The sequence below is a fragment of the Lactuca sativa genome, chromosome 8 (assembly GCF_002870075.4).
Source record: "Lactuca sativa cultivar Salinas chromosome 8, Lsat_Salinas_v11, whole genome shotgun sequence".
NCBI lineage: Eukaryota > Viridiplantae > Streptophyta > Magnoliopsida > Asterales > Asteraceae > Lactuca > Lactuca sativa.
This window is the reverse complement of record NC_056630.2, coordinates 1603798-1628200: the sequence shown is the minus strand read 5'-3', so window position 1 is coordinate 1628200 and position 24403 is coordinate 1603798. Positions and strand designations below refer to the sequence as shown.

The following is a 24403-nucleotide window of genomic DNA, read 5'->3' as shown; positions in this document are numbered from 1 at the left end:
ATATATATATATATATATATATATATATATATATATATATATATATATATATATATATATATATATATATATAGGTTCAGGTGTTTAAAGTATTGTGTTATTGTATGCATAAATGTGGGCCAATAAAAATTTAAAATAAAAATAAATAATTAAATAAATAAATAAGGTTAATTAGGTAATTTTATAAAAAACTTCCCCAAATACTTTCCTATAATTACGCTGGTTGCTTTTAACCTAATTTATCCCCTTTTAATTACCACCGACGTCACTTTGAAAACCCCCCTAAGGATTCGATCGAAAGCTTTCAGCCACCACGATCCAAAGTTTGGATAATGTCTGAACATTAGCTATTATTCCCTTCATCTCTTTGCCATCTTCAAAACAATACCAATCCATTATCGCCTCTGCATCTTCTTCTGCAATTCTGATTTAAGAGTAACGATACACACACACCCACACATAGTTAGGGATCGAATGAAGAAAAAAGGGCAAAGAAAGTCCGATTTCTTGATTTCTGATTTCATGGGCGTTGACACATGTATTTGTACATTGATGAAGGTGAGAAGGAAAGCACGAAGCGGCTGCAAGGTCCAATGGATGTCGATCGATTACAGGCTAAGGAAGCGTCTCCGGGGAAAGGTTCTGCAAGGTCCAATTGATATCACTCTATCCAGTTGATCCGAAGATTGATTATTATTTCCCCGAAGGCGACAACAGATCAACCGGGTTAGGGCTTATTTCGTGACTTGTTGCTTTTGGACTTCAGTTATGTAATTGAAATATGCTCTAGTACTATGAATTAGACCTCCAAGTAGCTTGGAAATCCTTAATAATGAATATTAATAGATTTTGTTATGGTTTTTAAGCTAGTTTTAAGGTTATTGTTGGTGTCTTACTATTTGTTTTTCTCATTGGTTTTTAATCATTTATTTGGACTCAATTTAGATGAGTGCTTTTAGAGCAATAATCATGGGAAGTTTTAAGTTTCCACGGATAAATGGATCGATTTACACTATGGAACATCATTCTATTTCAACATAACTTCATTTTTGGAGTGCTGTGTTTCTTTCAGGTCAATTTAAAGAAGATGAAGTTGTCGATAAAAACATAATGCCTTATTGCAGCTTAGATAAACAACATAAGAAGACAATAGGAGAAATGGAACAAGAATTTCTCCAAGCATTACAAGTAAACCATGTTTTTTATTTTTCACTTTTCCATCTTGCTTAATTTGCACACAAGTTTCTCCATCTTCCTTTCACTAATTCTTCTTTCTATTATCCTCCATAGTCATTCTATTATGAAGGAAAAGCTATCATGTCAAATGAGGAATTCGATAACCTCAAGGAAGAACTAATGTGGGAAGGAAGCAGTGTTGTAGTGCTAAGTATGTACACCTTGTAAATTGTAATCATTTTCCAACATTTCCCCATTGTTCTTTACTTCTAATGGCTTTTTGGGTTACACACATTTCAGGCTCTACTGAAAAGAAGTTTCTAGAGGCTTTAATGGCTTATGTATCTGGTAACCCCATAATGACTGATAAAGAGTATGACCAATTAAAGATACAATTAAAGGTACATTCTTTAGATAGTTGGCAATAATCCCTATTCTTTCTTTATACTTTATTTCTTAAATCATATTCTTTCAGAAACATGGAAGTGAACATGAAATTGGGGCTGTTGGAATGGAATCTAGGGTGGTGGCAGTCGGCATTTCCGTATTTTTGAGGTTTGTTTCTGTTTTTTTTTTTTTGCTTGTTTTAGACAGAAATCAATAGAGGGAAAAGATGGGTGTTTGGGTTTGTTGTTTTTACAAGGAAGAGAACATGAAATTGGGGCTGTTGGAATAGAATCATGAATTCCAATTCTGTTGGAATCTAAACTAAAATTTGGTTTTGTTTTGACAGAAGTTGATGCTTGAAGAACGGACCGCAAATTTCAATGTGATTCTAAGCATTCTCAGAGAATATTATTCTTACATGATTTGATTCATGGCAGTTATTTTCGTTAAATGTCTAATTTCATTGATTGTCAAGGAAAGAGCTATTCTTCTGATAGAATAGTCTACAATAGAATGATAGGAGTATATGTAATAATATATTATGCTAGAATATTCAGGTCGAATAATATACATATTTTTATTTGTTATTAGTGAGTATTTCATTGTCATAGAATATTATATAAAGTTTTTACTTTTTTACGAATGTAATGAAAAATTTGAAGTTGTATCCAAAAATGTGTTATTAGTCGGTGTTGGCATTCTTATAGAATATCATTCTAATAGAAATATGTATCCTCAAATTCTTAGAGAATATGATTCTAACATAATAAAATTGGGTTTAATTATAAAAATTACGTTATAATTAAAATTTAACGTAATTAAAAAAAATTAGAATTTTAAAATCAAGAGAGTTAATTATCCCAAAAAGTATGGAATTTTCCTTTATTAAATGTATCTCAATTGTCTAAAATACCCTTAGAATGAAATTAGATGGTATTTTTCAATTATCTTTAATTTAATAATATATATATTAATCACTTTCTTAAATTAAGTAAAATGATTGGTCCACATTTGTACATACAATAATTAGTTTAAATAGAATAACTTAAGCCTATATATATATATATATATATATATATATATATATATATATATAGATAGATAGATAGATAGATAGATAGATAGATAGATAGATAGATAGATAGATAGATAGAGAGAGAGAGAGAGAGAGAGAATTTATATTGTGTGAATTCTAAATTATATATATGTTATAACATTAGGGGATTGAAATCCCTATGTACTCACCAGGTTTTCCAAACCTGACCCAGTCAATATTTTTGTATCACAGATATCGATACAAAGATACATTACACTGAGAGATTAAAGAGATGTATGTCATTAGTGTAGATGAATGTAAGTTCGATTTATGATTATGTGTCTGTATTGACCAGGACATCCCAAATGTTTTAAAACGAATAAAATACATCTCTTCAGAGATGCTTGGATAAAGTATTTATCATGTTTTCTGGGAACAAATTCCGAAATAGTTTTCTTTAAAAGAATACTCTGATTTTAAAATAAACCATAAACAAATCGGTCTTTTCTGGCCGTGAAATTTGGGGATGTTACGACAACCAAGTTGTGTCTTCAAGGCTTGCTAAGAGGTTCACGGTTTGAGAGGCATGAAATGCTATTTTATACAACCAGGTCTTGGATCTTTGCACTTTGATCATCAATCGACCGCCTTCATCATGTATTCTCAAGTACTCATTCAACATTTCAAATTTGTACCCGATTTCAGTCCCTTGTCCCAAACTTAAGATGTTACTTTGTAGTGATAGGATAAAATACACATTAGTAATGAGTTGTTCCTCACCATTTTTGCACTCCAACAAAATTGAACCCATACCAGCGATTTGAACACGAGACCCATCACCAAACTGCACCTGTCCGGTAATGTTTTCGTCAAGTTCGGCAAAGAAATTTTGTACCTCGGTCATATGGTTGCTTTCCCCGTTATATAGACACCATATATCTTCACCATTCTCATTCTTTTCCTCGTTCTATTTTGGAAAAACCTTCTCTTCATTTATTAGTACCATGTTAGTTGCATTCTCGCCACATACAGTTAGAAGCAACACAGGTTCCTCCTCCTGTGTTAAGTTTGCTTCATTGCCATTCTTCTTAGGATCCTTGCACTTAGACGCATAATGGCCATACTCATCACAGTTAAAGCATCTTATGTCGCTTATCTCTTCCCTGTTGGTGATTATTATCAGAGTATCGAGATAGGGTGAAATTCCCACGCCCGCCTCTACCTCATCCGGATCCTCTACATCGACCACCATTACGCCCACCTCTATCGTGATGGTATGATCCACGTCCTCTTCCACCCGATGAGGAACATCTTCCTGTTGCTTTCTGACTTGACGACTGATCATCTGTTTTAGCGAGCAATAAGCTCCCCTCAGTGCTCGCATTCCCGCTACGAAGTTTCAACCGATCTCATAAGCTTTGAGTCGGCCGATGGCCTCTTCGAATGCAATGGTATCTGTATCAGAATATTGTTCAATAGATGCCACCAACTGAAGAAAATTATTCGGAACTGAGTCGAGAAGTTTTCGAACAAGTGTGCTCTCTTCAAGTGTGGAGCCTATACTGTTGTACTTTGCACTATATAACTCAATTTTCCAGCAAATTCATCTATTGTTTCCCCATATTTCATTCGTAAAGCTTCGAATTCACTCTTCAATGTGTGAAATATCGCCTTTTGTAGCCGATCGGCTCCACAGTACCTCACTTTTAATGCTTCCCAGATCTCCCCTGTAGTCTTTTTCTTTGCTACTTGAAGTAGTACATCTTCTAGTACCGCTTGGAAGATGAAGATACATGCTGACTTGTTTTTATTTTCATCCACCTCCACTCCGGTTGGTGGTTCGATAGATTCCTAAATTCCCTGGGCATCCATAATTGCCTCCATCTTTATACTCCATGTTGCATAGTTCGTAGACATAAACATCGGGATTTGAAATGGCACTCCACCATTCTCTCTTTGACTAGGTAACGACATGGTTTCGTAGCGGATATATTTAGGCATGAACTGTGTAGCTCTGATACCAAGTATTGGAAATCAGAAACAGATGATCAAAACCTGCATAGAATTACACAGGGATGCTAATGTATGCAAGAAAATGTTACTGAATCTTCTTATTTTTCTCATTAAACAAGTTACAAAAGTTTGCAATTTATAGACTCTACTACATTTAAAACTAAAATAAAGTACTTTAACAACTACCAAAACTATAACTATAACTTTATTACCAAGTTAATCATAATAAGATAACCGTTTATTCCTTTATTGCATTAAACTCAAGATCAAATCAGAATTAATTCCAACATAAGATACATCCGGAAAAGAAGGAAACTCTAAACTAAATATGGAACATATAATCACAATAAAATACATTCGATATACAACAGAGAATCAGAAATATATAAGGTATAGATTTCAGTTAACACTCCCCCACAGTTGAAGCTGTAGTTGCGGATAGTGAGATGGAGCGGAAGCGGGTGAAAAGTTGATGTGGCAACCCCTTCGTAAAAATATCGACATATTGGTAGTCAGTGGGAACACATAGCACGCATAAAGATCCCAAATTCACTTTTTCGCGAACAAAGTTAATGTCAATTTCAACATATTTTGTGCATTGGTGTTGAATTGGGTTTTTGGCAAGGTAAACGACTGAAACATTATCACAATAGATGATAGGGGCACTATGTAAGAGAAGATGTAGCTCAAGAAGAAGGTTGTATAGCCACATCGTTTCATTTGTGGCATTTGCGACCGCCTTTGTTCACGACTACGACGCTTGATCGAGAAATGGCAGGTTGTTGTTTGGACGACCATGAGACAAGATTATCACCGAGAAATACCCAATAACCTGATGTAGAGCGCCTAGAGTCGAGGCACCCCCGATCCGTATTGGAGTAAGCAATGATATTAGTAGATTTTGAGGGTGAAATGTGGTATCCGTGTGTAATGGTGCCCTTAAGATATCGAAAAATGAATTTACGAAAATCGAAATGTGGTTCACGCGGGGCATGCATAGATAGACAAACTTGTTGAACATCATAAGAAATAATGGGGAGAGTGAATGTCAAGTATTGAAGTGCCCCTGCTAGACTGCTATAAAGAGAAGGATATGTCAGTGGGTTGCCTGCGGTGGCATTGATTTTGGAGTTGGTATCAACAGACGTAGTGGATGGTTTGCAGTCTTTCATTTTAGCACGATTTAGGATGTCATAAACATATTGCTCTTGATATAAAAGTAATCCTCCATATTTGTGTTAAACTTGAATTCCAAGGAAATGGTGAAGAGGGCCAAGATTAGACATGGCAAACTCTTGTGACATTAAATCAATAAAGTATCAGAGAGTGGAAGTGTCTGAGGCTGTCAAAATGATGTCGTCCACATAAAAAAAGTAAATAAGTTGTTTTCTGGCCATGTTGGAACACGAAGAGAAAAGTGTCACTGTTGTTGCTTTTGAAACCGTGGTTCTAGATATAGGTGGCAAACCGATGATACCAATGCCCCCTCCCCCGGGGAGGGGGGTTGCTTGTGCCCAGATAAAGATTTGCGTAAATGACATACATGTTTGGGATTTCCCGAGTCCACGAATCCTGGTGTTTGAAACATATAAACAGTTTCATCAAGATCACTAAGCAAGAAAGAGTTCTTTACATCTAGTTGATGTATTGGCTATGATCGTGACACGGCTAGACTGAGAACAATACGGATGGTGGTGGGTTTCGCAATGGGAATGAAAGTTTCATTGCAATCAACTCCGACTTGTTGACATTTACCATTAATTACCAGTCTTGCTTTGTAACGTGCAAGGGTCTCGTTTGCATGAAATTTATGTCGAAAAATCCACATACATCGTTTAACATGAGCATCAAGTGGACGTGGCACAAGTTCCTATGTATTGTTGTCCATTAATGCTTTGTATTCATCAGTCATAGACAGGACCGGTTTGGATCAGCCAAGACATGGTTATGAGATTTAGGAAGAGAGAACATGGTTGGAGTTAGGTTGTTGTTGGTGGTGTGTAGATTAAAAGGTGTCTTGGGTTTGTAAATTCCAGTTCGCAAGCGAGTGGTCATATGGTGGAATGAAGTTGGTGGCAGAGGGGTGGGGTTTGGTTGACGAGGTCGACGAGAGTAGGTGAGAGGATTAGAAATTGGAGCGAAAATGGTTGGTGGTGATTGGGGTGAGGTGGTATCAGGAAATGAGGCAACAATGGGGGTGATGGGTGATGGTGGGGGTGTTAATGGGTGAGGTCGTGGTTGGTTGGGGTTGGGAAATTATAAGGTTTGGGTCCGAATCATGGAACGGGTATATAGGGGGATTTTGGTTGATGATGGTATAAGGTAATGTGGATTCGTTGAAAGTGACATGTCAAGAAAGAATGACCTTGCCCATAGAGAGGTCAAGGTACCTATGGCCACAGTATTGGGGTGGGTAACCATGGAAGTAGGGGTGCGATTTTGAAGTAATTTTGTGGGTAAAATGTTATGAAGGTAGGTAGCGGTATGGAGGGCGTTAACCAGAAGGAGGGTGGTAAGGATGCATGAGTAAGGAGAGATAACATGAGTTCGTTTAGGCGACGAATCATGCATTCGGAAGTGCCGTTTTGCTGAGAACAATGTGGGCATGAAAAGCGGATATGAAGACCAGTAGTGGGTTGACACAAAGGTATGAAATTGATGGTTGTCGAATTCACCACCTTTGTCGCATTGAAAGGTTTTGATGGTGGTGTTGAACTGTGTTTGAATAAATTTGTGAAAGATTTTATTTTGTCAAATGTTTCAGATTTAAATTTGAGGGGAAAAACCAATGTATAGTGAGTAAACTCATTGACTATGATGAGGTAATATTTAAAACCGGTTTTGCTCGGGATGGGAGAAGTCCACAAGTCGGCATAAACAAGATCAAATGCTTTTAGAGTGGTGGATTTTGAGTGTTTCAATGGAAAGTGTTTGTATTTGGTAATTTGACAAGATTGGCATACAAAAGATTTATCAACTTTATTGCAAGAAATGTGTTTATTAAAACGAAGAAAATCCATTAATTACATGGTGTCATGGATGTCCTAGTCTAAAGTGCCAAATAGGCAAAGTAGAAGAAACAATTTTAAGATAAAGTTGGAGCGTGTGCTTGGTTGGTGAAGGGGTAGAGATCCACAGAGCTATTGTGCCTTATCGTGAGCTTCCCAGTCTTGATATCCTTAATAGAAAAACAAATGGGTCAAATTCGACTGAAACAGAATTGTCACGACAAAACTTACGTACATCATAAGGTTTTTGATGACATTAGGTGTGTAAAGGATATTTTTGAGGTGAAAGAGTTGGTAGGGTGGGGTAATATTGTATGTCTTGATCCAAGAACTGGTATCTGATTACCATTTCCAACAAACACAATGTTAATAGACGAAATACAAGGGGTAGATATTTTACCTGTGTCCTCAGTAAGATGGGTGGTGACACCCGAGTCCATGTACCACTGGTCATCATTATGATTGAGAGTCATAGTGGAAAAAGCAGCCTCAAGTTTGGAAGGTTCCAATGGGTTGACTTCTGCCAGATATGCTTGTGGTTGGCGGTTGAATTGCTGAGACAGACCAACATCAGGAGACAAACCAACGACAAGTGTTCCCCAAGGGTCAGACCAGCCGGTTTGAGTCGGATATGGACAGTGGGTGGAGAAGCCCACCAGGGAGCATCCTAGAACGGTGATGGATAAGCAGACCAGGCTGGTTGTTATTGGCCAGAGGACGGGTTGTGGCGGCTATTTGGTTGCAAGTTGGTCAATCGGCCAGGCCGCTAGTTAGTGGACCTATTTTGAGGTGCAGATAGAGTAAATTTGCAATTAGGATTACACTGTTGGGTTTAGCGACCACAATTTTCAGTCCCGTCGCGACGTGGTGGTGGATTGGGAGGCGGTTCATGTTCGATAGTGGCTGCAACCAAGATTGGTGACTAATGTCGTGAGCACGCTGGCATTGGTACTCCAATTGAAGCATAAAACACACTGTGTCCCATGTAGGTAGGGTTTGATTAATGTAATATGTAATGGGATCATACTCGGAAGGTAGTCCACGCACAAGCTATAAAACAAGGCGCTTTGTTGTGACGAGACATTCCATGTCTTTAAGTTGGCTTGCAAGATCTTTGAGACACTGGCAGTACGCTTCAAGAGAGGATATGACACGAAGAGTTAGGTTGTTGAATTCGTGTTCCAAGGCAACAACGAGTACCTTTGTTGTTGAGGAATAATTCCTTGACTTTGTTCCATGCTTGAGAGGCGATGGATTCTGGATTGAGGACTCGAGCAAGGAGATCATCAGATAGTGTTCCGTAAATCCACTAAAGAATAATAGCATCGATTTCTGACCAACCTTCATAGTCCGGATCAATAGGCTATGGAGGTGTTGTACCATTAATGTGGGCGAGGACTTTGTATCGTACCCAAGACGAGTATGTAACCTTGGTGTCATCAAGGATTCACTCCTTGTTCGAATGTTTGTTACTGTGTAGACATGATGGATTGTTTTGGTAGGGTTAGGATCTGACTTGTCGCCCATGATGATTTAGAGAGACAAGGAAGAAGAATTACACAACTATGGCTGTGGAGGAAGAAGGAAAAACGGTATTGAGCCTGGGCTCTGATACCATGCAAATATTTGAGAATCAATTGCCCTTTTTCTCATTGATCAGAATCGGTATACATACAGAAGATACATCCAGAAAAGAAGGAAACTCTAAACTAAATATGGAACATATAATCACAATTAAATACATTAAATATACAACAACCGAGAATCCAAAATATACAAGACATAGATTTCGACTAATAGTTATTTATTATGTTCATTATCATCATCTAAACTAACAGACGCTAACAATATATCAATCATCTCTAATAAATAAAGGTTTTTTTTGCCACTTGTCAAATTCTTAAGAGTTTTGCCACTTGTAATTTTGTGGGAGTTTTAGAATTATTGTTTTCCACTTGTCATTTTTAAGAATTTCCATTTTTTTTAAAATAAAATTTCATATAAGGGAAGAGAATTATTCTATTAATTTGATAATAAAATCTAATAAATGCTCTATAAATGTTCCAAAATATTACATTATATTATGTAAAAGTATTATTTTATAAAATATTTAATGTTTAAATATTGATATTAAATTTTTATTTTTAATAAACCCGTGTAATACACGGGTCTCACACCTAATATATTATAAACGATTAAATGAGTATCGACTTAATTAACATTACTATATTAAAGTTTTAAAGGATAAACAAATTTTCTTAAAATATATACAGAACAACGCATCTAATATCCAATAATTAATTTAGGAGAAATTTAGAAATATAATAGCCGATTTATGAAAAATATAAGATGGCATAATCATCGGAATCAGAGGATGTATATGCAGCATTATTATTATTATTATTATTATTATTATTATTATTATTATTATTATTATTATTATTATTTATTGGCAGTAAGGATGGTGGTTGACCAACATAGCATAACTACTCTTTCTTTGCAAATACTTAACGTTTCATTTATTTATATTTTAATTAAAAATGTTACATATTATTATTTTAAAATAGTATTCAACGACGTAATGTATTTTTTTTCCAATGAATAATCCAAAAGATTTACTAATTAACAACATTAACAAGTAACTAATTAACGTCACTAACAAGCAACTCAATGCGTGGAAGAAAAGTAAGTATTAGAAAAAAAAAAATTGATCTTTTTAACGACATAAAACAAAAACTAATAAATTTATTGTCTTATTACTTTTCAGCGTCTTTTTAGGTAATATGGAAATTTTTGGTTTTTTTATATTATAGCTCATTAATAGAACACTTTTTTGCCATTGAACATGGTGGATTCGATTTTTTTCAAACATGAACCATTTTTCAGCCTCTTTAATTTTTATTAAACATGGTCGTTTCAAACAAGTACCATTGTTGTCCATTTGTATACCATATTATAGAAATGTATTTGGACACTACTGTTTTGGTTTATGTGTGATAATAGCTGCAACAACCATATTATAGCAATGTACTTTCAAAGTACATTGCTATTTTAGGGTAAAACTTAATTGAATGATATAAAGCAACAATGTAGATGATAATGGTGATGCAGTTGATGAAATAAAAACTACTATGATTGTAGATATGTGTCTGCATGTGAAGCCTCATGGCAGATATTTGGATTTGACGTTCATCCGATCCAAATGTGAAATCATTTTAAATGTTGCTTTAAGTGGTATTGCTTCATTGTTATTGACAGGAGGTATGACAGCATACTCTCGCTTTATAATTCATCTAAATCTTACTAAAGATTCTTTTTGTTCCATAACGTTGGGTAGTGATGTTGCCGAACTATTAGAAAAAACACCATTAATTATATGGGATGAGGCGCCTATGATTCATAAGCATGCATTTGAAGCGTTGGATCGATCTTTAAAGGATATATTGAGTTGTGATTTTTGTACCAACTCTAAATATTTGGAGGAAAATCAATTGTTTTTGGAGGCAACTTTAGACTGATTCTACATGTTGTTCCTAACAAAAGTAGACAAGACATTCTGAATGCTTCATTAAGTTCCTCCTACATGTGGTCAAATTGCAAAGTCTTAAGATTAACAAAAAAACATTGGGTTAAGTGTTCGAACATTTGATACTGAAGAAATAATGACATTTGCAAATTGACTTTTGGATATAGGATAAGGAAATGTTAATGGTTTAAATGATGGTGATATAATTATTGATCATATCTTGGATGGTCTTCTCATTATTGATTCATTTTATCCTATTGGTTCATGATTTGAATTTTTCTATCCTTCTATTATTCAAAATGCCAAGAATCTGATGTTTTTTTCTTCAAGAAAGAGCAATCCTTGTACTGAAAAATGAAGTCGTTCAAGAAATAAATGATCGTTTGTTATCATCATTTCTGGGAGTTGAAAAAGAATGCTTAAGTTTAGATAGTTTTTGTTATTTAGATTTTGTTCACGATGACTTTGATGAAAGTTTGTATTCGCCTAATCTTTTAAATGGTCTTAAACCTCCATGTTTGGCAATTCATAAGTAGGTATTAAAATTCGGTGTTCCACTTATGCTACTAAGGTAGCATTTGGTTTGTAGAATATTTACAAAGCAATTGGAATGTGTCAAGGAATTGGAATCTTTAAGAAATTGTAATCCAATTCCATAGTCTATTTGGTTGGCAAGAAATGGAACTGGAATCAAATTCCATATTTTGTTTGGTTGATTGGAAGGAAATAAAATTGTAATGATGTAAAATGATATAATTGTTTTTTTGTTTAACTTTACTTTGTTTTCATCATTTTGTTTGTATTTATTTCAAAATTTACTTTAAAAAATACTTAATGTTTACACTTTGATATTTAATTTTTGGAATGTGTCAAGGAATTGGAATCTTTCAGAAATTGTAATCCAATTCCATAGTCTGTTTGGTTGGCAGGAAACGGAACTGGAATTAAATTCCATATTTTGTTTGGTTAGTTGGAAGGAAATAAAATTGTAATGATGTAAAATGATATAATTGTTTTTTTTTTTTTAACTTTACTTTGTTTTCATCATTTTGTTTGTATTCATAGTTGTTAACTCGTGACTCGACTCGTAAGAGTCATGATATATATATATATATATATATATATATATATATATATATATATATATATATATATATATATATATATATATATATATATATATATATATATATATATATATATCACATTTTCACCTTATTATATAAAAACTCAATATTTATTTAAAATACTTAAATTTTTGTATTATGTAAGCAATTCCAAGAAACTCCAACTGTCCTGCATCCACTTTAATTACCAATTATGCCTTTTGGTTTCTCCATAAACCTATTGGTTTTCCCAAAAAACATTTTCTACCAACATTTACTCTATTTTATTCTAAGAGATATACACTGCCTCAACTCTCAATCCTTGAAAATCTTCTCATTTGCTTTTCTAGCTTTACTCCTATCTCTATTCTCACCTGTAGAAGAAATCGAGCCCTCCTCCTAACTTTGGAAGGCCATGCAGAAGAAAAAAACATAGCAAGTTAAAGAACAAAACTATATTAAAGGAGAAGTAGGAGTCAAATTCCACACTGAAACAGAAAACGTGGAACTTAAGAGAGTTTTGTTTGGTATTGATTTGATTTCCTCCAACCCAACATTCGTGCTTTCTAGAATAGCAATGGATTACATGCTCGATTATGCAATTACCAGTTGGTCATATGACTCGTCCGAGTCACGAGATGACTCGACTCGGTACGAATCAAGCCACAACTCGTTAATTTTGACCGAGTCGCACAAGAAACGAGTCAGCATACGAGTCGCCTCGTTTTGGGTGTTAAATGACTCGACTCGTACGAGTTTAACAACTAAATTGTATTTATTTCAAAATTTACTTTAAAAAATACTTAATGTTTACACTTTGATATTTAATTTTTTTAATCAACTCGTATAATACACATGTATCGCACCTACTTATTAATAAAAAGAAATAAATAAACTCAATCATTTGTTAGGCAGGCATGACTATCATTGAGATTGCCTATAATGGGTAGCGATATTATTTCCTATTTCAGTTTTGACTTAATTATATTTCTTGTATAGTATTTTATCATCTATAGCACATGATAATCTGTCTTTAGATAATTTATTACATAATTTCTCTTTTCTTTTTAAAAGCAAACATATACACTCCCTATCTTACTCTAAAATATATATATTTTTCTCCCATCCTTCTCTTAAACATTTTCTTTTCCTTTTAGAACATCAAGAATATGTAGTCCCCATCCTACTTATTAGAACAACAAACATAACCCTCGAACCTATAGCTGGCTAAGGACACCTTTGATACGAACCCTTTGATATTTATTACATAAATGTAATTTGCTCCTCAAGCTCAAGGAATGGCGTTTTGTTTTTCCCATGCGACCTGCCGAGTAAAAGAGTCGACAACGTCACAAAAAATATAATTTGAGAACATACACATACCATAGTAATTTGAGAACATACACATACCATAGTTGTCAAACTCATACGAGTCACAACTTGATTCATACTAGTTGAGTCATTTCAAACGTAAAACGAGACGACTCGGAAGTATGACTTGAAATTGACTATGACCATGTACAAAAATCATGAGTCGACGAGTCAATCCAACTCGTGACTTGAATAAGTCGGAAGAGAACAAGAGAACAGAAGCAGATGATGATGGCCACTAGAAGTAGAAGCACATGAGCGGTCTCGGAGGTGTTCTGCCTTTTCTGGTTGCTTCGTCTTCTATCTTGGATTATGTATTAAAGTTTAGTTATACAAAAATATATCTCCTTCTAACTTGTAATATATTAATAAATGTGAATTAACATCACATAAATATTATGTCTTTATATATATGTGAGATAATAACATAAAAAAACTCTTTAAGTTTTTCAGGAATTTGCAGTTTTACCCTCCGACAGAATTTATGTTCGTTTATGCCGCAAACTTGTTAAAAAACTGGGTTTCTCCTTTTTACAGGTTCAAATGGTTATCTGTATATAGGTGGCAAGCCACGTGGGCCTTTAATAGGGTAGATTTGCAGACGTGTGAGCCACATGTACGCTAACATATCATTTCCTTTTTTTTATTATAATAACCTAGCATTTATATGAAAATACAATATGCAAGAGTCCCACCTGCAACCTCCACCTCCTAAAACAACAACGATACCACTAAGCTGCAACGCTTCTTTGTATATAATATGTAATGCTGAACCATTATTATTATTATTATTATTATTATTATTATTATTATTATTATTATTATTATTATTATTATTATTTTGTGAGTGTATACATACATTTTAAATTACGTTTTTAAATGTATAAATATATTTATACATGTAAAAAACATGTGTTTAAAGTTTAAAATACATTTTTTTAAAGGTATTTATATACTTACAAGCGTATCTACGCCCTTACGGTGAAAATTGTATTTAAATTTAAAACGTTTTTTTAATATATAGATACATTTCAAAACGTATTTCTTCTTTAAAAATACAAAAAAGAAAAAGAAAAAGAAAAAATGTATTTGTATTAATAATACAAAAAAAACATATTTATATTGAAATTACAAAAAAAATAATAATAATAATAACGTTTTTAAGTCTATAAATATGATTTTGATGTGACTAAACTGTACAAATGGTCCCTGTGGTTAGCTGAAAATTGTCATTTTGGTCCAAAAAAGTTTGGACTAGCAACAGAGGCCCAAACTTTTCATTTTATTGCGAGTTTGGTCCAATTTGCTTTGAATTTTTTATAATAACTATTTTACCCTTATCTTTTGCTTTTTTAATTTTTTTATTTATTTAAACACTTCTATAATTAAAAAAGAAAAATAAAAAAGAAAATCTCTCTCTCTCCACTAACCCTATCTTCTTCCCCTAACACATAACCCATCATCTTCCTAAAAAACACACACATATACACACTGTAAAAAAGGTAGCCCCTCCCTTTTGCTTCCTCTCCATTCTCATACCTCAAAACAAAGATCAAAATCGATTTGTGTTGATCGAAAACAAAATCAGAGGATTTAAGGAGGATGATCTTGGCTCTCGGATGAACCAACCCTAAACCCATAACGAAATCCTTTTGTGTGTTCTCCAAGATTATAGTTTATGAAAAATTAACGAATCAAACATGAGATGTTGGAAAAACGAGTGGGAAAATCTGATAGTGAAGATTTTGAGGTGAGTTATTGACTTTCAGGTGGGTGTCTTGGTTCCTTCATCTTCTCGTCTTGACTGCCCTTTTCTCCTCTTTCCGTGGATCTAGTTGTTGTTATTATTCATGGAGGGTATCCCCCATATCTGAATCTCTATGTTCTTACATCGGAAGGGGAAATAAGTGCAAAATTGATTGTTGACTCAAAATTAGTTCCTGTTGACGCCTGTAATCATCCTTTTGACCCTTTGCAACCTAAATCGGTTTCATTACTTGTCAAAAAGTTTCATACAGAAGTGAAATTCCTAGAAAATTGATTTTTGAGTTTGAAGGGTAGTGCAAATTTGATAAATCTGGTTCAAGTTCTTCGATTCCTATCCCTTTAGTTGTTGATGTTCTTATAGATGAGCTTCCTGATCCTTCTCGTAACATTATTAAGCTAGAGGACTGTTCGAATATGGAATCAGGTACCCCTATGCTCGAAAAACCAGGTAGAAGATATGAACTGTGAGAGAGATATTTTCATTTTTATTTTTCTTTTAATTATAAAAGTATTTAAATAAATACAAAAAAACTGAAAAAGCAAAAGTTAAGGGTAAATTCATCATTATAAAAAAGTAAAAAGCAAATTTAGGGATGAGCAAAAGGACCGAACCGGCCGGAACCGGCCCGAACCGGACCGGACCAGGGAACCGGCTTCGGCCAAAATCAAGAACCGAACCGGCCCGGCGGTTCTACCGGTTCCCGGTTCCTACCGGTTCTTGTCGTGTCTTCAAATGTTGGAACCGCTCCTTGAAATATAGCATCATACGGTTCCGGTTTTTGCCGGTTCTACCGGTTCAGGTTAAATCGGTTCCGGTTCCTACCGGTTCTCGGTTCCAAAAATCCACAAAAATAACGTCCCGGTCCCGGCCCGATCGGTTCCATCGGGTTTCGGTTCCGGTACCGGTTCCGGCCGGTTCCCCGGTCCATATGCTCATCCCTAAGCAAATTAAACCAAACTTGCAACAAAATGAAAAGTATGGACCTCTAGTGCTAGTTCAAATCTTTTTGGAGCAAAGTGATAATTTTCAGATAACCACATAGGGATCATTTGTGCAGTTTAGTCTTTTGATGTAAAAATATGTTTTTAAAGGTCTAGATACACTTACAAAAATATAAAGACCTTTAAAATGGTTTTTAATCTTTAAAAACGTATTATATATATATATATATATATATATATATATATATATATATATATATATATATATATATATATACTAGGTGTAAGACTCATGTATTACATCGATTAATTTAAAGAAAAAAATATATAATTCTATACATATGAGAAGTTTAAAATTATAAAAAAAAATTGAAAAATATTAATTATTAAAATTAAATTGCATGTTATTCTTTTAAGTTAAACAAATAATTTAGATAAATAAACAAAGGAAAACGTTAATATATATATATATATATATATATATATATATATATATATATATATATATATATATATATATATATATATATATATATATATATATATATATATATATATATATATGGGAAAAGTGAATATGTGACTGTTATGTATCTAATATTAGGTATAGAACAATTTAAAACGATGTAGTTTTAACTAAAAATCTATTATTTTTAATTTATACTCTTTTATTTAAAAAACCACACGGTCTCAATTTAATTAAAAAACCAAATTAATTAATTACATAATCTTTTATTGATGTAAAAATCCGTAGTTTGAGAAATCCTATCATAAAACTCCTCACTTTGAAAAACTGTCAAGATCGTCTCTACTTAAATGGAGTAAGAAATATAGTTTATTATCCTTTTTATTGTATCTATTAATGAATGGGATTATCTTTTTTTATTAGTTTTATTCATCATGTTTTCCAAAAGAAAAAGTTAAAAATAAAACTAGCATTATGGAAACTGATTTTATGAATTGGGTGTTCGTTCTTTCGTTTTAGGTTTCCAAACTACAACAAAAAGATATCATGTTCGAGAGTATATGGGGAAATTATTTTATAAGATTTGATTTCGTTTTAGATATTGAATTTTAATATTATTTGATTTGATATTCTATAAAACTACATAGTTTAGGTGTAGTTTAGGTGGTTAGGTACATAACAACCACAACCTAAATCATGTTCCGAGCTTATACGGGTTTTTTCCATGCATATCCTTTGTTTCCTTCTCTAACTTTGCTAACAATCTTCTCTATTGATTGCTCATCATAAACCCTAAACCAATTGTAATCGTAACTCCCATCGTCTGCAATACAAATTCTCCAAGTCAAATCGGCAAATAGTTCTTTGTGTACAATCAAATTGATTTAAGGTAAAAATTGTTGTTTCCCAATTGTTCGTTAGTATGATATTTAGAAATACATATATTTACTTTTTGTTTTGCTTTCGTTCATTCGGCCTCAAATGCGATCATCATATAATAATAATAATAATTAGTTTTTTATCATTATCATCACGTTCTATGAATTTTGCAACATATACACAGCACATGTAGAGCCAATAATTCCAAAAGCTTCTTGAAAGTGCTTTATGAGGCAAAGCTTCATAAAACCATTAAGTTTTAAATCTTTAGCGGCTCAATGAAAAAGATTTAATTCAAATACAAAAATTAGAGCTTTGTGAGTCAAAGATGGAAGAAAGTATCGATTATAATAATATGGGCCATACGTGTTCAAGAGAAATAATTTCAAACACCAAAATTAGAGAAAAACTAAAATACCAATCCCGTGTTATGTTATTTTGTTGTTAATTTTGAATAAATTAATGAAATCTTGAATATGATGAATCTGTAACACTTTTTTCAATGAAAGAAAGACAGAAACAGAATTAACCCTTTATAATTTTCAATTTATCAATGTTTATACAGTATGAGTTTTTACTGATAGGTGATGCCTTGTGTATCTGGTACAGGACATGCAAAACACCATGATATTAGAAGCTCAAGTTGTTGATGATCCATTACAAACAGATACAACCGAAGATGTTGATGAGGATATGAACCTTGGTAGTGATGTATATGAACCTATAATTCCGGCCACTAGCCCTTTGACCTTAGGATGGACTAAATGCCAAAAAAACTGAACACATATGAACTAATAGCTTATAAAACATAAAATGGATGGACTAAGTTCCAAAATTACCAACATCGAGGGTTAGAAGCAAATAACTTTCAGTGAATTAATGTTGAATACTTATGTACTTCTACAATTATAAAAAAAATATCGAGATAACAATGTACTTTCAAGACGTCAAATATCCTCATAGTATTGTCAATGAGAGATCAGAAGTCGATTTCGTTTTTGAAAATGATGTCACTTGTTTGCTATTCCAGACTTACAAACAGCCAGAGACAAAAAAAAAGTGGAAATAATTAACCAAGTTTTATTGAAGTATTAAAACAAATTACAATAATGAATGTACCAATTCGCTAAACACTATAAACATTTCTAGGAATGCAATAGATGTCCTGCTAAAATCACAACTTAGATGGAACTTTTGATCTTATGTTTTCTCTTTCGAAGAATCTTGATGTGTATGTGGGTTTTTTCATTATAGAGACGGTGTTATACCTGCAAGAAATTTTTTATCATAAGCCCATCTACTAATTGGTTTTATAATCTCCAATTCATCAGTGCTTATTCACTCTTTATGTAGAGGATGCCAAGGACTTCAGGTTGATACATTCAATCACTAACTAGTACCAAAAAGGAAGAGGAAGAAAAAGAATAAATAGTATGTCTCATTTTAGATATACATGAGGTTATGTAAAGATACACATGAATGATAAATCTCTAACCAGGACTTGTTGAAGCGGACCCACGAAAGGTTGAACATTATAACTCATATAACGACTTGTCTCTTTGACATATCATCGAGCACCTCTAGTGCACTCGGTAGATCATCATGTTTACTAAAGATACTGAAAGCAAATAATGGAAATTCCCTGTGAAAATGTTTGCTAATATATTAGACTTAAATTTCCCAACTTTCCTGCTCAATATCTTCGAATCCAAAAAAGAACCAAGAGGCTTCAAATATTCTCTAATTTTCGTTATCAGTCAATGCCCAAACCGACCCCAATGCACGTGAATTTGGAAATAGATGCAGGTCAAAGAGAAAGGTAGAAGAAAAAAGATGATGTCAAATTCGAATTAGGTGGTTACTTTGTTGAAATCAAAAAGTAAGGGCACCGAATAGCAGGTCATATAAAACACAATAATCAACAAGTCTTGACCGAAGGTATAAGAAAAGAGGGAAAATTAGCAGGTAGGGAAGAACGAAAGAAAAAAACAACGTAATCAAATTCTCAGCAGGTAGTTTTTTATGGAAATTGAATAACATGGAATCAAATAAGGTATCTATAATTACAAAACATGTGGTTTTAAAGAAACCGTATAACAGGGGAACGAGATTCGACAGCGTCATCACAAAACGGTGTGGTTTTGAAGGGTTCTATACCCAAGCATAAATACGTTACAACCTTATATTCCCTTTTTCCCATATATATATATATATATATATATATATATATATATATATATATATATATATATATATATATATATATATATATATATATATATATATATATATATATATAGAGAGAGAGAGAGAGAGAGAGAGAGCAAAGTTCATTTGTTTAAACTAATTATTGTGTTATTGTATGCATAAATGTGGACCAATCAAAATCAAATAAAAAATTAAATAATTAAATAAATGAATAAGGTAATTTAGTAATTTGTTTAGTAACTTCCAATAATAATCCATATAATCATGGTATTTACTTTTAACCTAAATAAATAAGCTAGTCGTCGTTACTTCCGAATTCATCTCACTCAATAAATTGGGAAGCCCTAGATTCTATGGTCATCGAATTCGCCAATTCGGAGAACTTAATCGAAGATTCATCTCCTCCTGCTTCTCCTTCTTCATCATCTCCATCTTCATGTTCCTCTTCTTCTTATCAGTATCGTGTGCTGATTCTCCCAAATCAGACGTTTATTGCAATTCGATGATATCGATTCCACCATTGATCTCTTGCATCTCCATACTCCTTCCGTTATCAGTGCTTCGGTGTCATTTCCGGCGCAAGAGGTATCGTCGTCGTCATCGCAGCGCCGGCCCGATGAACTTGCAGCCTCCATTTTTCGAAGTTTTTATTTCACTCTCTCGTGTAATCAATCGTAATTAGGGTTTTGCTTCAGCTTATCAACACGTAATCAACATATGAAACAATAAAGTAAATAACTTTCTGACACCATTTTCAATGAAGCTTTAGGTTGTGATGCTTTATCTTCTAGCTAATCCTCTCTAAATTATGATTGAACAAGGATTGATAATAATTTGTAGTGTTCAGTTGTGACATCCCCATTTTCACGGCTAGAAAAGACCGATTTATTTTGTTTATGCTTTGTTTAAAAATCAGAGTAACATTTTAAATAAAAGTGTTGCGGAATTTGTCCCAAAACAAAATATGATAAAGATTTATCAAAAGCATTTCCAAAGAAATGTATTTCATTAAAAAAACTTGGGATGTCATGTTCGATACAGATCAAAAGCATAAACAATACAATATAAGCCTTACTACATTATTTCATATCTACAGGCCTATATCTGTAATCCCTCATCCAAACATCACATCTATGCTCATGCGCCACTACCTGTAATACAAGAAACTGAGTGGGTCAGGCTGGGGAGCCTGGTGAGCACATAGGGTTTTCAACCCATAATAAATAAGTTTATTAATTTCATCAATCAACAATAACCCGATTACACGTTCCCGTTATCCTCACTTTACGTCCCTAAACACCTATCATAAGGGACCTAACATAAGGATCATCATCGGGATGGACACTACTGCTAAGGGGATTCCTCAGCAATAAATGTCCTAAAGGCAACCATGTGGGGGATGGAGTACACCGGTGAACACATCGTTCACAAACACCTATAGGTTGCGAGCCTGCTAGCGTTCCACTGGATTATCTAGAAGAGTCTGTGGTCGTCATCCATACTCTGCTAGATGACAGAATCAACAACATCAACATCGAGGCCTCTCATCATTTTATCACACATCACCTATTACATCTACCCATGTTTTACCCCAACATTTTCGTAGATATAAAATACATATACAATTTAAATCATTGAAAACATGTATAAAAACGTTCATCCAACATAGATAGCAAGTATTCAAATAATATGCACACATATCACGTAATTTATATAAAATACTTCATATCTATGTGTATGCTGAAAGTAACTATGCACTCACCTGAAAGGTGGTGACTCAGCACTCGGACAACGCTTCGATACTCTCAAAACAATTTTCCTTCGATAAAACCTAGTACCAATACTACTAGGGTTTAGTCTAACGATAACCGCGACAAATTAATAGTCTGACTATTATTATTATTATATAAGCGTTAAATAACACTCAATATAACTCATAATAATAGCCCAAATAATTATTTTAAGGACCTAATAATATTACTATAATTATTTGAAAGTTATATTAAAAGTTGTGTAAGCGTAGCTCACTTATAGCGGATTTTAAAGAAAACTGGGCTTTATTTGGAGCAACGTTTCGAAACCGGAAGACTCTTTTTTCTCGGGACTCCGGGAGCCTCGGGGCTTCCTTAAGGTGCTAGGGAGGTTCCCTAGGGTTTAAGAGTGTTTAGGACACTTAGAGAGAGAAAGATTGTAGAGAGAGAATTGAAAAATGTGTGAAAAATGAGGAATTCTCGGCCCCCTTTTATAGCCTGCGAGGCCTCAGATTACGCTGGGCGTAGTCCTTGGCTACCCTGGGCGTAAGGCTCGGATAAGGTTGCCACTTGGATCCAGCTGTCTCGCAACATCGAAAGAGATAAGGGCGAGGGTACACGGGGCGTACTGACTTCGGACGCGGGGCGTATGCGAGGGGCTATGTGGCATGATCCGAAGCGAGGTCTGATCAGCGATGGACGGTCCGGATGTTGCCACGTCACCTCAGTCTCGCAATTTTCCTTCTCGACTTCTAAAAATCATAACTTTCGCATACGAGCTTCGTTTTCGACGTTCTTTATATCCACGCGAAGGTGGGAACGTACTCTACAACTTTTATTTAGACTCCGTTGGCTAATTTTGACTTTATTTTAAAAGTTATATTATTAACAGGCCGGGACATGATTGGTCCGTTAAATTCTCATAACTTCTTCCTCCGACGTCCGTTTTCGCCCATCTTTTTCTCGTTACGCTACTCTTAACGAGATCTTCGATTCTCGTTCAGGTCGTGCCAGCTAAAAACCGCTCGATCTATTATTCGAATTTCGGGTTGTACACTGCTAATTGGAAACTTCAAAAAATCATAACTTCTTCATACGAAGTCAGATTTGAGAGTTCTTTTTTATCGACGCTCTTAGTTTAACATATTCTACGACTTTCGTTTAGATCGCTAAGGCTAAATCTCGCTCTATCATAAATTCGATATTTACGTTTCCCGGTATCGTGCTGGTTCTGTCGCGAAACTTCGATGGGTCATAACTTCTTCGTTATACCTTGGATTTCGGCGTTCTTTATATCCCCGGAATCCTTGTTTCGACCACTACAACTTTATAAAAAAATATCGGGCTTATCTAACACTTTAATTTTGGCGCTTATTTTTATTCTTTATTGATTATACATTTATAATTAAATAATAAGAACATAAATACACATAATTCACATAATACTCAAATATTTCATCTTTATTACTTCAAAAAGAGTTACAAGAGTTGACCTAGAATATTACATTGTCAAAAATGCTTAGCCCTGAAACCCGGGCGTTACAATTCTCTACCCCTTAGGATGATTCTGTCCCGGAATCATGCATCATCTTTATTACTTCAATTGTTGGTTCGAGAATTTGTTATTCTACTAGAAAAATATTTTTATTATTTTATGGTCAAGAATTTTTTTATTTTTGAATATATTCAAACATATTCTGTCAGAATATCCGAATTAAAAACCTAATAATTCGTAAAATCAAATTTTTAAAATTAATAGAATCTATGATCCCTTAAAATATGCAAACTTCCTTTATTAAATTTATGTTAATTGATTAAAATACCCTTCTAGTTAAATTAGATGGTATTTTTCGATTATTTTTAATTCAATAATATGTATTAATCATTTTTTTAAAATAAGTAAACTCATTGGCCCATATTTATGAATACAATAACACAATAATTAGTTTGAATAGAATAACCTATGGTTAGGTTATTTTGTTTTCACTATCTATTGTGTGCATGTATGATTGATTTTGTACCAATCATTTTAGTTATTTTAAGAAAATAATTAATGCATATTACATGTTGAAAATATAATGGATATTAATTACATTTTTAGCATTTAATATGCATTAATTACTTTTTTTTTATAGTACATGTGTTTGATTTTCATAAGATAAAATCTGTTTTCGCAAGATAATTATATTTTCGCATGAGCCTATATATATATATATATATATATATATATATATATATATATATATATATATATATATATATATATATATATATATATATATATAGGTTCATGCGAAAATATAAATATCTTGCGAAAACACGAAAACAAATTTTATCTTATGAAAATCAAACACATGTACTATAAAAAAATAAATTTATTAGCAATAAATTAAAGATATAAAGTTTACATTAGATGGTGTTATGTTAATATAAATTTAAAGACAGTTTTAATAATTTTTTTCACGTCGTTAATCATTTTTAAATTTATGTTTTTATAATAAAAATGTTAAAAATCATACTTTGCTAATATGAAACAATTTCTCATCTATCATCGATTATCATCATGTATTTCAAAGTTTAGATGAATTATTTTCCAAAATATAATGTTGAGGTGACACAATATCATAGGTTTTTCTTGTTTTCGCATGAACCTTCCCCTATATATATATATATATATATATATATATATATATATATATATATATATATATATATATATATATATATATATATATATATATATATATATATATATATTCGAGTCACG

General features: G+C 33.2%; 1 long non-coding RNA gene across 1 annotated transcript; it reads left to right on the top strand.

Annotated features, from left to right (window-relative positions):
* Positions 1-16919: 16919 nt before the first annotated feature.
* LOC111915131 (uncharacterized) lies at positions 16920-18632 on the top strand. Its single transcript, XR_002858060.3, has 2 exons — positions 16920-17687; positions 18287-18632. It is a non-coding gene; the product is annotated as an uncharacterized LOC111915131 (long non-coding RNA).
* The last annotated feature ends 5771 nt before the right edge of the window (positions 18633-24403 follow it).